This window comes from Mobula hypostoma, chromosome 25 (assembly GCF_963921235.1).
Source record: "Mobula hypostoma chromosome 25, sMobHyp1.1, whole genome shotgun sequence".
NCBI classification, from domain to species: domain Eukaryota; kingdom Metazoa; phylum Chordata; class Chondrichthyes; order Myliobatiformes; family Myliobatidae; genus Mobula; species Mobula hypostoma.
Window position 1 is genome coordinate 7,038,833 of NC_086121.1, and position 12,265 is coordinate 7,051,097.

At 43.3% G+C, this 12,265-nt stretch overlaps 1 protein-coding gene across 2 annotated transcripts in view; it reads right to left on the reverse strand.

Annotated features, from left to right (window-relative positions):
* The window catches only part of eno1a (enolase 1a, (alpha)), a 47,472-nt gene extending 43,405 nt beyond the window's left edge, over window positions 1-4,067 (reverse strand). Inside the window, exon 1 of one of the 2 annotated variants that reach the window (XM_063033258.1) lies at window positions 3,887-4,067. The gene's annotated coding sequence lies outside the window, so the exon portion shown is untranslated. The remainder of the gene's footprint in view (window positions 1-3,886) is intronic. The other variant, XM_063033256.1, reaches the window with a different exon arrangement.
* Between the last annotated feature and the right edge of the window lie 8,198 nt (window positions 4,068-12,265).

Sequence of the window (12,265 nt, forward strand, 5' to 3'; positions counted from 1 at the left end):
GTTTAAATTTGTAACCACAAGAGACTCTGCAGATGCTGGAAACAGTTGCTGTTTCGGGCAAAGACCCTTCATCAGGACCAGATGAGAAACGCCATCTCTTCCATTGATGCTGCCTGACCTGCTGAGTTCCTCCAGCATTTTTTTGTGTGTGTTGTTTAAATTGGTTTATTATTGTCACATGTACTGAGGTAAAATTTTGCTTTGCATGCCATCCATACAGATCATTTCACCACGTCAGTGCATTGACAATAACAGAATGAAGTGTTACAGTGACAGAGTAAGTGCCAGCGGTTTCTCTTACGCCAACCATTCCCCAGCTGGTTATTTTACTGAGCCCTTATCTGCTCTTTCAAACTTGGGGTTCAAGAGGGGTGGGTCTGTCAAAGTTACAAAGGGGGAGAGAATCATCGAGCACTACAGCCTGCCTAGTCCATGCCAAACTGCTATTCTGATCCACACTGTCTGACCAGTGTTTCGTCGTTTGTCAAAGAGGCAACTAAGGTGCTAGATGAAGGTAGGGCAGTGGCTGTAGTCTGTATGGACTTTCGTAAGGCCTTCGACAGGTTAGGTTGTATGGGGATTACTGGTGAGGTGGATCGAAAATTGGCTCGATGATCGGAAGCAGAAGGTGATGTTTGAAAGTCCTTTCTCTGACAGGGTGTCTGTGACTAGTGACACAGGTGCCACAGGGATCAGTGTTGGGACCGCTCACCCATGATTTGGATGTGAAAGTGCACCGCACAATTAGCAAGCTTGTCGGTGATAGTAAATTAGGGGTTCTTGATAGTGAAGCCGGTTACCAAGAATTGCAAAGAGATCGCGACCAGTTAGGGAGACGGGCTGAGGAGCGGCAGATGGATCTCAACTGTGAGACGATGCATCCTGGACGGTCAAACCACAGAAGGACCTATACGGACAACGACCTAATACTGACGAGTGGGGTGGAGCAGAGGGACCTGGGGGTACGAGTGTGCACAGCTCACGGAGAGCAGCTGCACAAATAGATAGGAAGGTGAAGACGACATTTGGCACGTTGGCCTTCATCAGTCAGGGCAAAGAGTTTAGGAGCTGCAGTTGGCGAGGCCGCATGTGGAGTATCGTACACAGGTTTGATCACCCTACTACAGGAAAGGCACTGCCAAGATGGAGAAGGTGTAGAACAGACTTACGAGGATGCCGCCTAGACTAGAGGGTCTGAGGTGTAGGAAGTGGATGGCCACACTGGATATTTATTCACTGGAGCTTCAGGGAATGGGAGGGAGGGAGGATCTCAATGACATTTATAAAATTATAAAAGATATAGATTTAGGTGGATAGTCGGTGGGGGGGAGTATTAAACTAAAGGGCACAGATACAGAGGGGAGAAAGTTAGGAGACCCGAGAAGAAACTCCAAAATGAGTACCTGGAATGAGCTCCCAGAGGAAGTGGTCTAGCTGGGCACAACTACAACATTTACGAGTTATTTGGGTATTACATGGAAGGGAGGGGCCTGGAGGAGGGTTAGGGGCCTAATACGGTCGACTGGGATTGGCAGAGAAGACGCTGTGGTCTGCACGGACCAGGTGAGCCGAAGGGCTTGTGTCTGTGCTGTATTACTTCACGACATGAAGTGTAAATCTTCAAAGATGCTGCTGCAATCAGTTTACCGGCACCCTGACCTTATGTATGAATAGAATAAACTGAAATGTCTTGGTAGATCTATTTTGCATAACACTTGAAAATAAAACTCACTATTTGACCTACTCTTACAGCCTTTTTGCTGGTGATGTGACAATTCCGGATGCCATAAATATCGGACAAACGAGGGTTTACGCAGAAGAATGAACTGGTAAAACTGGTTAAAAAGGATAAAACGGTGAGCAGTTTCAAGTTTCTGGGTGTCAACATCTCTGAAGATCTACCCTGGGCCCAGCATATCGATGCAGTTACAAAGGCTGTGCTTCATTCAGAGTTGGAGGAAATTAGCTATGTCACCAAAGACTCTTACAACATTCTAGCTGGTTGTATCACTGTCTGGTATGGAGGCGTCAATGGCCGGGATCAGAAAAAGCTGCAGAACGTTGTAAACTCAGCCAGCCCCATCATGGGCACGAGCCTCCAGACCATCAAGAACATCTTCAAATCATTAAGGACCCCTACCACCCAGGACATGCCCTCTTCTCATTGCTAATTTGGAAAGAAGGTATAGGAGCCTGAGATATATATATCTTACTGTAATTTGTTGTATTTTACATATTGCACTGACTGCTGCCACAGAACAACAAACTTCACAACACATGTCCATATGTCAGCGGTAGTAGACCTGACCGATTCTCCAGGCTAGGCTCGAAGCAGGTAATGTAGTGAATGACATAACAAGTTGTGTATTGTTACTGACGAATGCTTCAGTTCGACTCTCAATGGCAAACTTTTGATAAATCAACGTACACTTTGTGGCCACTTTATTAGATAGTGTACCTCCTGTACCTAATAAAGTGGCCACTGAGTGTATGTTCATGGTCTTCTGCTGTTGTAGCCCACCCACTTCACAGCTCAACATGCTGTGTGATTAGAGATGCTCTTCTGCACGCCACTGTTGTAATGTGTGGTTATCTGAGTTACTGTCGCCTTCCTGTCAGCTTGAACCAGTCTGGCCATTCTCCTCTGACCTCTCTCATTAACAAGGTATTTTCAACCACAGAACTGCCGATCACTGGCTGCTTTTTGTTTTTCACACCATTTGCTGTAAGCTCCAGGGAGTGCTGTGTGTGAACATCCCAGGAGATCAGCAGTTTCTGAGATACTCAAACCACCCTGACTGGCATCAACAATCATTCCACAAAGTCACTCAGATCACAGTTCTTCCCCATTCTGACGTTTGGTCTGAATAGCAAATGAACCTCTTGACCGTGTCTGCATGCTTTTATGCATTGAGTTGCTGCTACTTGATTCAGCAGATTAGATATTTTCATTAATGAGCAAGTGTACCTAATAAAGTGGCCACTGGGTGTAGATCTGGTACTAAAAGCGTAACGGAGAGAAAATTGAATGAGAGCCTTCTCTCAAAATTACTGGGCAATATACACAGGGTGAAAATTAGTGCAGCCATTCAGGATTTGGAAGAGTCGCCAGTTTAGATTAAACTTCAGTCCAGTGAAGAAGGACTTGCTATTTATAGTTAAGCAGAACATATCTGGACAGTTACCAATTCTTTCAGCCAGTCCACTGATGCTGCCAGACCAGAGAGCTGAAGCATCTCAAACACCATCAGCAGCTCCAGCTATGAAAAATTCAGCAACCCTTTAATTATTTAAATTACGTTTATGCCAAACATTCCAGGCAAATGGTAACCAAATGTAAAGGACTGTATGTAACTTCGCCTGTAGAAATCCCCCCAACAACTTAATGCAGACACATGGACAGTTATCTAGCATTTCCCTATTTTTAGTCTGGAGTCATAATGCAATCGCAGAAATGAATCACATTTCAAACAATAACCAACCGCTTTTCACCCCTTCCTACTGAGTTTAATATTAAATGGGAAATCCTACAATTTCGGTTAAAATTCATTTCACCCCCAAACGCACAGCTCACACACCAAGATTGGAAACCAAGTAACTCGATGGCCAAATATTGAAAAGTCCGTACAAATTATCCAGTCTTTTCCCAATATAAAAATATAACACCACCGGTATTTTTCTAATGAGTTGCTTAACAAATTGGGAGGTAATTTTGCAACCTTCAAGCTGCAGCAACAAGTCTTTTGGGCTGAATCGCGGCTTTGCGCGTCAGTCGAACGCTTCCAGGCTTCCGACTGACGGCGTTAACCTGTTAAACAACACAAACTGCAACTCCAGCGAGCTTGGCGAGAAGGATCACAATAAAATAAAACACATCAGCACCTACCTGTCGCAAGCAGCGAGCGAGAGGAGGGAGGGGGCAGAGGCAGGAGACAGGGCACCGCAAGGACAAGCGACCCCGCAGCCAACGCGCCGCCCGCCCGGCAACAGGAGAGGCGCCTTTGCCGCGGCGGTGGTTCTTATTGGCTCGTTCCCACACGTAACAATGCGTCTCCCGGGAAACGGCGACAACTGTCACCGACAACTCCCGTCTGCGCGCTCTCGCCCGGGAGAGCGCAGTGCGCGCGCACGGAACGGAGCGTAATCTCGGAAAAAGTCTCGCTCCTTGAAATAACATAAAAAGTCCATCACATCAAAGGCCCTTCCCACCGTTCAGCACTTTTACAAGACAGCAGCACCCACCATCCAACCCATGCTCCCTTCCCGCTACTACCATCGGGAAGGAGGAACAGCTCAGGAACAGTTATTACCCCTCAACCATCAGCTTCCTGAATCTGCGTGGATAACTTCAAACACCTCAACGCCGAACTGACTCCACAGCACAAAGACTCACTTTCAAAGGCTCTACAACTCAGAATTTACTCTTATGACTGTATTTGCGCGGTTTTATTTTCTTATTGGTTTGTCAGTCCTAGGGACAATAGTCATAGTCATACTTTATTGATCCCGGGGGAAATTGGTTTTCGTTACAGTTGCACCATAAATAATAAATAGTAATAAAACCATAAATAGTTAAATAGCAATATATAAATTATGCCAGTAAATTATGAAATAAGTCCAGGACCAGCCTATTGGCTCAGGGTGTCTGACCCTCCAAGGGAGGAGTTGTAAAGTTTGATGGCCACAGGCAGGAATGACTTCCTATGACGCTCTGTGTTGCATCTCGGTGGAATGAGTCTCTGGCTGAATGTACTCCTGTGCCCACCCAGTACATTATGTAGTGGATGGGAGACATTGTCCAAGATGGCATTCAACTTAGACAGCATCCTCTTTTCATACACCACCGTCAGAGAGTCCAGTTCCAAATCCACAACATCACTGGCCTTACGGATGAGTTTGTTGATTCTGTTGGTGTCTGCTACTCTCAGCCTGCTGCCCCAGTACACTGGCCACCACAGACTTGTAGAAAATCCTCAGCATCGTCCAGCAGATGTTAAAGTCAGGAGAGGGATATTTGGTCACTCATTCCTTTTATCACAGTGTCACACTACCGCACAAGCTCCATATTCCCAAATTCATCAGATGTATTTATTGACAGAAATCAGCCTTGATTGAATGTGCTCACACCATCTATTCAAAGTTCAAAGTAAATTTTATTTTCAAAGTACGTATATGTCACCATGAGATTCATTTCCTTGTAGGCATCCCCAGCAAATCCAAGAACCATAACAGCCTCAATGAAAGACTGTACACAACAGGATGGACAAGCAACCAATGTTCAAAAGACAGCAAATGTGCAAATACAAAAGAATAAATAAATAAATAACCAAAAAATATTGAGAACATGAGATGAATAGTCCTTGAAAGTGAGTCCATAGGTTGTGGGAAAATTTCAGTCATGAGGCAAGTGAAGCTGAATGAGGTTATTCCACAGGTAAAGATTTTAACTGTTGAACTGTTCCTTAACCAGGTGGTGTAAGTCCTGAGGCTCCTGTACCTTCTTCTGGATGGCAACAGCAAGAAGAGAGCATGACCTGGGTGGTGGGGGTCCCTGATGATGGATGCTGCTTTCCTCAATAGTGCTCCATATAGATGTGTTCAATGGAGGAGAGAGCTTTATCCACAAAAGACTGGGCTGTATCCACTACCTTTGGTAGGATTTTCAGTTCAATGGCATTGGTGTTTCCATACCATGTCATGATGCAACCAGTCAATATACTCTCCACCACACATTTATAGAAATTTGTCAAAGTTTTAGATGTCATGCCAAACCTTCACAAACTTCTAAGGAAGTAGAGGCATGCCATGCTTTCTTCATAATTGCACTTACATGCTGGGCTCAAGGCAGGTCGTCTGAAATGATAACACTGAGGAATTTAAAGTTGCCACCTCTGATCCCACATTGAGAACTGGCTCATGGACCTCTGGTTACCTCCTCCTGAAACCAATAATCAGCTCCCTTGTCCTGCTGACATCGAGTGAGAGGTTGCTGTTGTGGCACCAGTCAGCCAGATTTTTAATCTCCCTCCTATGTGCTGATTCGTCACCACCTTTGATTCAGCCGATGACAGAAGACTTAAATATGGCATTGGGTTTATGCTTGGCCACACAGTCATAAGTATAAAGTGAGTAGAGCAGGGGGACAATAATAATAATAATAATAATCATAATCATAATAATGAGAAAACAAAGAAGAAATACTTTATTGATCCTGAGTGGGAAATTATTTTGTTACAGCAGCAGCATTTAAAAACACACTTAGAAATAAATAATAATAATAATATTAATTAATAACAATGTACAGAATAATAATATACACAATAATAGTGTACCAATGTGCAATAATAATGCATGAAGTAATAAAACAGAGACTATTGTACTATGATATGTGATCTTCGTCGCACAGGGATGAACTGTTGTATATGCTTATTGCATTTGGTGGGGAAGATTTTCTGTAACAATCCTTGTGACGGGGAGGCTGAATGTGTCTGTTTGAAAGGGTGCTCTATTGCTTATTCAGTAAGTCATGGAGAGGATGTGCCTGATTGTCCATAATGGATAATAGTTTGTTTAGTAACTACTAACTCAAAAGAGTCCGGGTTGTAGCCTAGGACGGATCCAGCCTTTTTGAGGAGTTTATTTAGTCTTTTTGCATCTCCTGCACCGATGCTGCTCCCCCAACATAAAGCAGTAAAGAAGACTTCACTCCTTACAAAAGACTGGTAAAAGATCTCCAACATCTTGCTGCACACATTGAAGGATCTCAGCTTCCTTAGAAAATGGAGTCTACTCATCCCCTTCTTATAAACAGCCTTGGTGTTGGCTTTCCAGTCAATCTGTTGTTGAGGTGAACACCCAAGTATTTGTACTCCTCCACCATTACAACGTCTTCTCCCAGAACGTATACAGGACTCGTCACACACCATCCCAGAATGTATACAGTACTCATTACACACCATCCCAGAATGTATACGGGACTTGTCACACGCCATCCCAGAATGTATACAGGATTCGTCACATGCTATCCCAGAATGTATACAGGACTCGTCACACGCCATCCCAGAATGTATACAGGATTCGTCACACACCATCCCAGAATGTATACAGGACTCGTCACATGCTATCCCAGAACGTATACAGGACTCATCACACGCCATCCCAGAATGTATACGGGACTTGTCACACGCCATCCCAGAACGTATACAGGACTTGTCACATGCTATCCCAGAATGTATACAGGACTCATCACACGCCATCCCAGAATGTATACAGGACTCGTCATACGCCATCCCAGAATGTATACAGGACTTGTCACACGCCATCCCAGAATGTATACAGGATTTGTCACAGTCCTCTTCACTCACCACCATCACCATCAATCACCATCTCCCTGGTTTTAGCTACATTCGGGAGCAGGTGTTTCCTCCTGCGCCACTCACAAACTTGTCTACCGGTCCTCTGTGCTCTGACTCTCGCCTATCTCTGATATACCCAACCACCACAGAGAATCTGAGAACTTCTGCAAGTGACGAGATTCAGAGTTGTACTGAAAATCTGGGTGTACAGTGTGAACAGAAACGGAGACAGGACAGTTCCTTGTGGGCCTCCAGTGTCACTCACCACCATCTCAGATAGAGAACTACCCAGCCGTACAAACTGGGGTCTATCTGTCAAGTGGACAGTAATCCAGGAGATAGTGGATCTGTCTAAACACATCCTTTGCAGCTTCTTGCTCAGAAGAAGTGGCTGGATTGTATTGAGGGCACTAGAGAAATCAAAAAATGTGACTTTCACAATGCCACCAGCTTCATCCAGGTGGGAGTGAGTTCACCGCAACAGGTAGACGATGGCATCATCCATCCCCACAGGTAAACTGTAGACGGTCCAAAAAGATCTCACCTGTGGTCCAAGGTAAGTCAGGACCAGCCTCTCTAACACATTCATCACATAAGATGTGAGGGTAATTGGTCTGTAGTCATTAAGTTCAGATGGAGTTGCCTTCTTGGGTACAGGAACCAAGCAGGAAGCCTTCCATAGCACTGGTATCTTCTCCTGACTCTGACTCAGATTGTAAAGGTGCTGCCAAATACCAGACAGCTAACTCACACAGGCCTTCAGTACAATGGGGCTGATACTGTCTGATCCAATCACAAACAAGAGAAAATCTGCAGATGCTGGAAATCCAAGCAACACGCACGAAATGCTGGAGAAACTCAACAGGCCAGGCAGCATCTATGGAAAAGAATAAACTTCTTGGCCTGAAACATCAAGCTGTTTACTCTTTTCCATGGATGCTGCCTGGCCTGCCGAGTTCCTCCAGCATTTTGCTTGGACTGTCTGGTCCAGCAGCCTTGCCTTGATGTAGAAACTCCAGCTGTCTCTTAACCTGACCTGCAGTCACAGTCAGGTGGGGGAGGTTGGTCATCCCCATGGAGGCAGGTTACTCCAAAGTTGGGGGGTTTGGAACACAAGCTCTCACCAGAGGGGAGGGAGAAGGCTTCAGGGGCAGGGGTGGTGTGTGATTTGGGCAAGCTGGGGAAGGGACAGCAGAAGCCCCATGCTGAACCTGTTGAAAAACAAGTTCAATTCATTGGCCCTATCCAGGCAGTCCTCGATCTTCCTTTCCTTAACCTTGGAAGTCAGTGATCTGCTTCATGCCCAACCAGATGTCCCTCATATTATTCTGCTGGAGCTTGTACTCCAGCCTCCTCTTGTAGGATTCTTTGCACTCCCTCAGCTTTACTCTCAGTTTACTCTGTATTTGCCTCAGTACTTGCCCATCTCCAGACCTGAAGGCACTCTTCTTCATATTCACAGCCTTGGGGTGCATCTGTACTTGAGATTGTGGAGGAGACGTTGTTGCTAATCCAAACAGACAGAGATCTGCAAGTGAGGAGATTGAGGATCCAATTGCACAAGGGGATATTGAGGCCAAGGTCTTGAAGCTTATTGGTTAGTTTTGAAGGCTATCATTGGTTCGACCATGACAGGTTTCCAAAGAATCATCACCCTTTGTGTAAAAAAAATCCACATGGATTTTGGTTTTAAATGACAGTGCCTTTATCTCATATCCATATTTCCTCAACAGAGACTTTCCCACCTGTAGAAATGTCTCAGCATCCATCTTATCAAGAGGAGAGGATTTGAGGCCTGATGCAGATCAGCCATGATATCAGAAGGCAGTGTAGGCTTGAGGGGGCCAGATGGACGACCCCCGTTCCTCTTTCATTGTGTGGTCGTGGAGAAGGCATAGAGGAAGATGGCAACAGGACAAAGCACAGATTAGAGAGTATCATTCAGATGGTCAGAGAGTACCTGAGGAGAGATCGGAGGTGATGACATTTTGACATCTCACAATTTCTATTTATGTTTCAGATCTGTAGCCTCTATTGCCTGACTGTTGCTGAGATTTATGTGGAACTTGGCCGTTACATTTTCCTAGTCAATGTTGAACAATTTATTGGCTCTGAAGTGACATGGAAAATTCTGTAAATATGACAAATTGTTGTACAGTGAAAAATCTTCCTGGTAGATTAGTCTATTTGAAACTGCTAGAATAAAATTTGTGATTTTAAATTGAACATATCAAAACATATTTCAATGTACTTTGAACCTAAAAGTCATAATCTTGGATGCTGCATCCATACTCAGAGGCTACTTTATTAGTTACCCCATGTACCTAATAAATTGGCCACCGAATGTATGTTTGTGGTCTTCTGCTACATCAGTGTTCTATGTGTTGTGTGCTCAGAGATGCTCTTCTGCTCACCACTTTTCTGCATAACACACGGTTTTTTGAGTTACTGTCGCCTTCCTGTCAGCTTGAATCAGTCTGGCCATTCTCCTCTGACCTCTCTCATTAACAAGGCATTTTTGCCCACAGAAGGGCTGCTTGCTGTATGGGTTTTGCTTTTTTTTAGTACCATTTCCTGTAAGCTCTAGAGATGATTGCACATGAAAATCCCAGGAGATCAGTAATTTCTGAGATACTCAAACCACCCCATCTGGCACCAATAATCATTCCACAGTCAAAGTCACTTTTAGACCTCACTTCTTTTCCCATTCTGATGTTTAGTTTTAACAGCAACTGAACCTCTTGACCAAGTCTGCATGTTTTTGTGCATTGAGTTGCTGCCTCATGATTGGATGATGAAATATCTGCATTAATGAGCAAGTATATAAGTGTATCTAATAAAATGGCCACTAAGTGTACACTGTTATTTCCCAGGCAGAATTGGGTAATTTTCCTGTCGATCAAACCAATCACTTTGCACTACTGTAAATGACTAGGATTGATTTGAAGCATAAAATTCATGTACTGTACAAGTATCTTGCACATGGTATTTCTGACAGAAATTCCCTGTTTGGGAAGGAAGAGGTTGCTTTAAATGAATTACCTTTCTCTGATCTGCGAATAGACGATTTTCAGATTAATTGCCATTGTTAGCTGTGCAACGATATGGAACTATATACTGTCATTATCCAATTCACTGGCTGTCATAGAGTTGCTAATAGAGCCTAGATCACATAAAAAGTAAAAATATAAAATACAATTGAAAGTTATTTTGTGATTAAATGCCCAAAGATTAATTTTAAATTGTTTAGCATAATGCATTCATAGCCATGCTATTGACATAATTTATGCAGCACGGTCACATAATGGTTAGCAAAATGCTTTAGAGTACGGGTTGTAAGAACAGATTTGATTCCTGCCGCTGTCTATAAGGAGTTTGTACATTTCCCCTGTGACTGCATGAATTTCCTCCAGGTGCTTTGGTTTCCTCCCACATTTCGAAGACGTATGGTTAGGATTAGTGTGTTGTGGGGATGCTATGTTGCTGCTGGAAATGTGGCACTTTGCAACTAACTGCCTGGAGGTATTATGAGAACTGCAAATAGTTCTGATCCATAGGTTTTCACCTTTAAGCACAGGAAAATGTGTTGCTTTCTAAAGCCACCTGTGGTCAGATTTGGGAATGGATAATAAATTTTGTTTGAAGCTGTGCCATTTAGTAAAGAGATTCTGAAGATGCTGGAAATCTAGAACAACAGATACACACCCCCAAAATATGCTGGAGGAACTCAGCAAGTCAGGCAGCGTCTATGGAAAGAAACAAACAGATGATGTTTTGGGCTGAGACCCTTCATTAGGACTCCTGCATTTTGTACAACAGATGTTGCTTTGAATCTTTTAATGGGGCAAATCCTGCATTTTAATTATTTAATGTTAGCATTATTAGCATTATTTCAACACTCACTTTCAAAGAATACTCTTTCCTCTCCTGGAAATAGGGCAAGCATCTCCTCTTTAATAGAAGGCTTGTATTTCTATCAGGAAGAGGGCCACTAATCCCAAATTCTACTTCCTTTGTACTTCGAACTCAATTCCATTAATTGAAAATTCACAAGGAGGATGGCCAATTCATGCCTGAGGGCACTCTCCATCAACCTGAGCTGTTACCAGGAAGCCCGAAGACACGATGAAGCCAACCGCATGCTTCATCCCTCGTTACTGCGATATCATTCAATACAATCTAAATGTGTGCAACATTAAACAAGTGAAATCATGCATCTGGATTTTGCCAATCAAGTGTATAAAAATTCTGCTAAATAAACTGAAAAATGATTGTCCTGAAGCCATAACTCTCCAGAGATGCAGTGACCGAGAAAGATAACTCTTCCTCTCTGTCTCCAAGAGGCATTTCTGGCATCTACTGTTTTTATTTCAAAGGTCAGATAACTGTGTACAAAATTACCTTTTTTAAATTCCTGGAAATAACCTTCAAATTTTTTAATTACTCCTAGACCCAATCAATATCATTCCTCCATTTGGAGATCCAACTGAGATTGAGAACTGATAAATTGGGAAGATGAAACATTTATTCCTTCAGATCACGGCAGGAAGTGAAGATATTACAGTGTGTCAAGATTTGCATGTTCTCACTTCTCTCTTCAACAGTGTTAGGAATCATTATTTGGAAAGTGAACAGTGTTGGATAGCATAATTATGTATCAACTGTGCTGAGAATTAGTCTTCAGGAAATAAAATCTGCACACTGTTTAACTTCCAGTTGATAGTATACTCAGCATTACTTGATTAATTAATTGTTAGTATAATTTGTCTTCTTTTGTACAGTGGTAGTTCGTCAGATTTTGTTAATGTACAGTTAGGGTGTCTGACTTTTGCACAGTCCTATATTTGTCAATGTGGAGTGGAGAGCGAGTTTGTAAATCTAGCGGGAGCAAAGGATGTCGAGAATGGCAA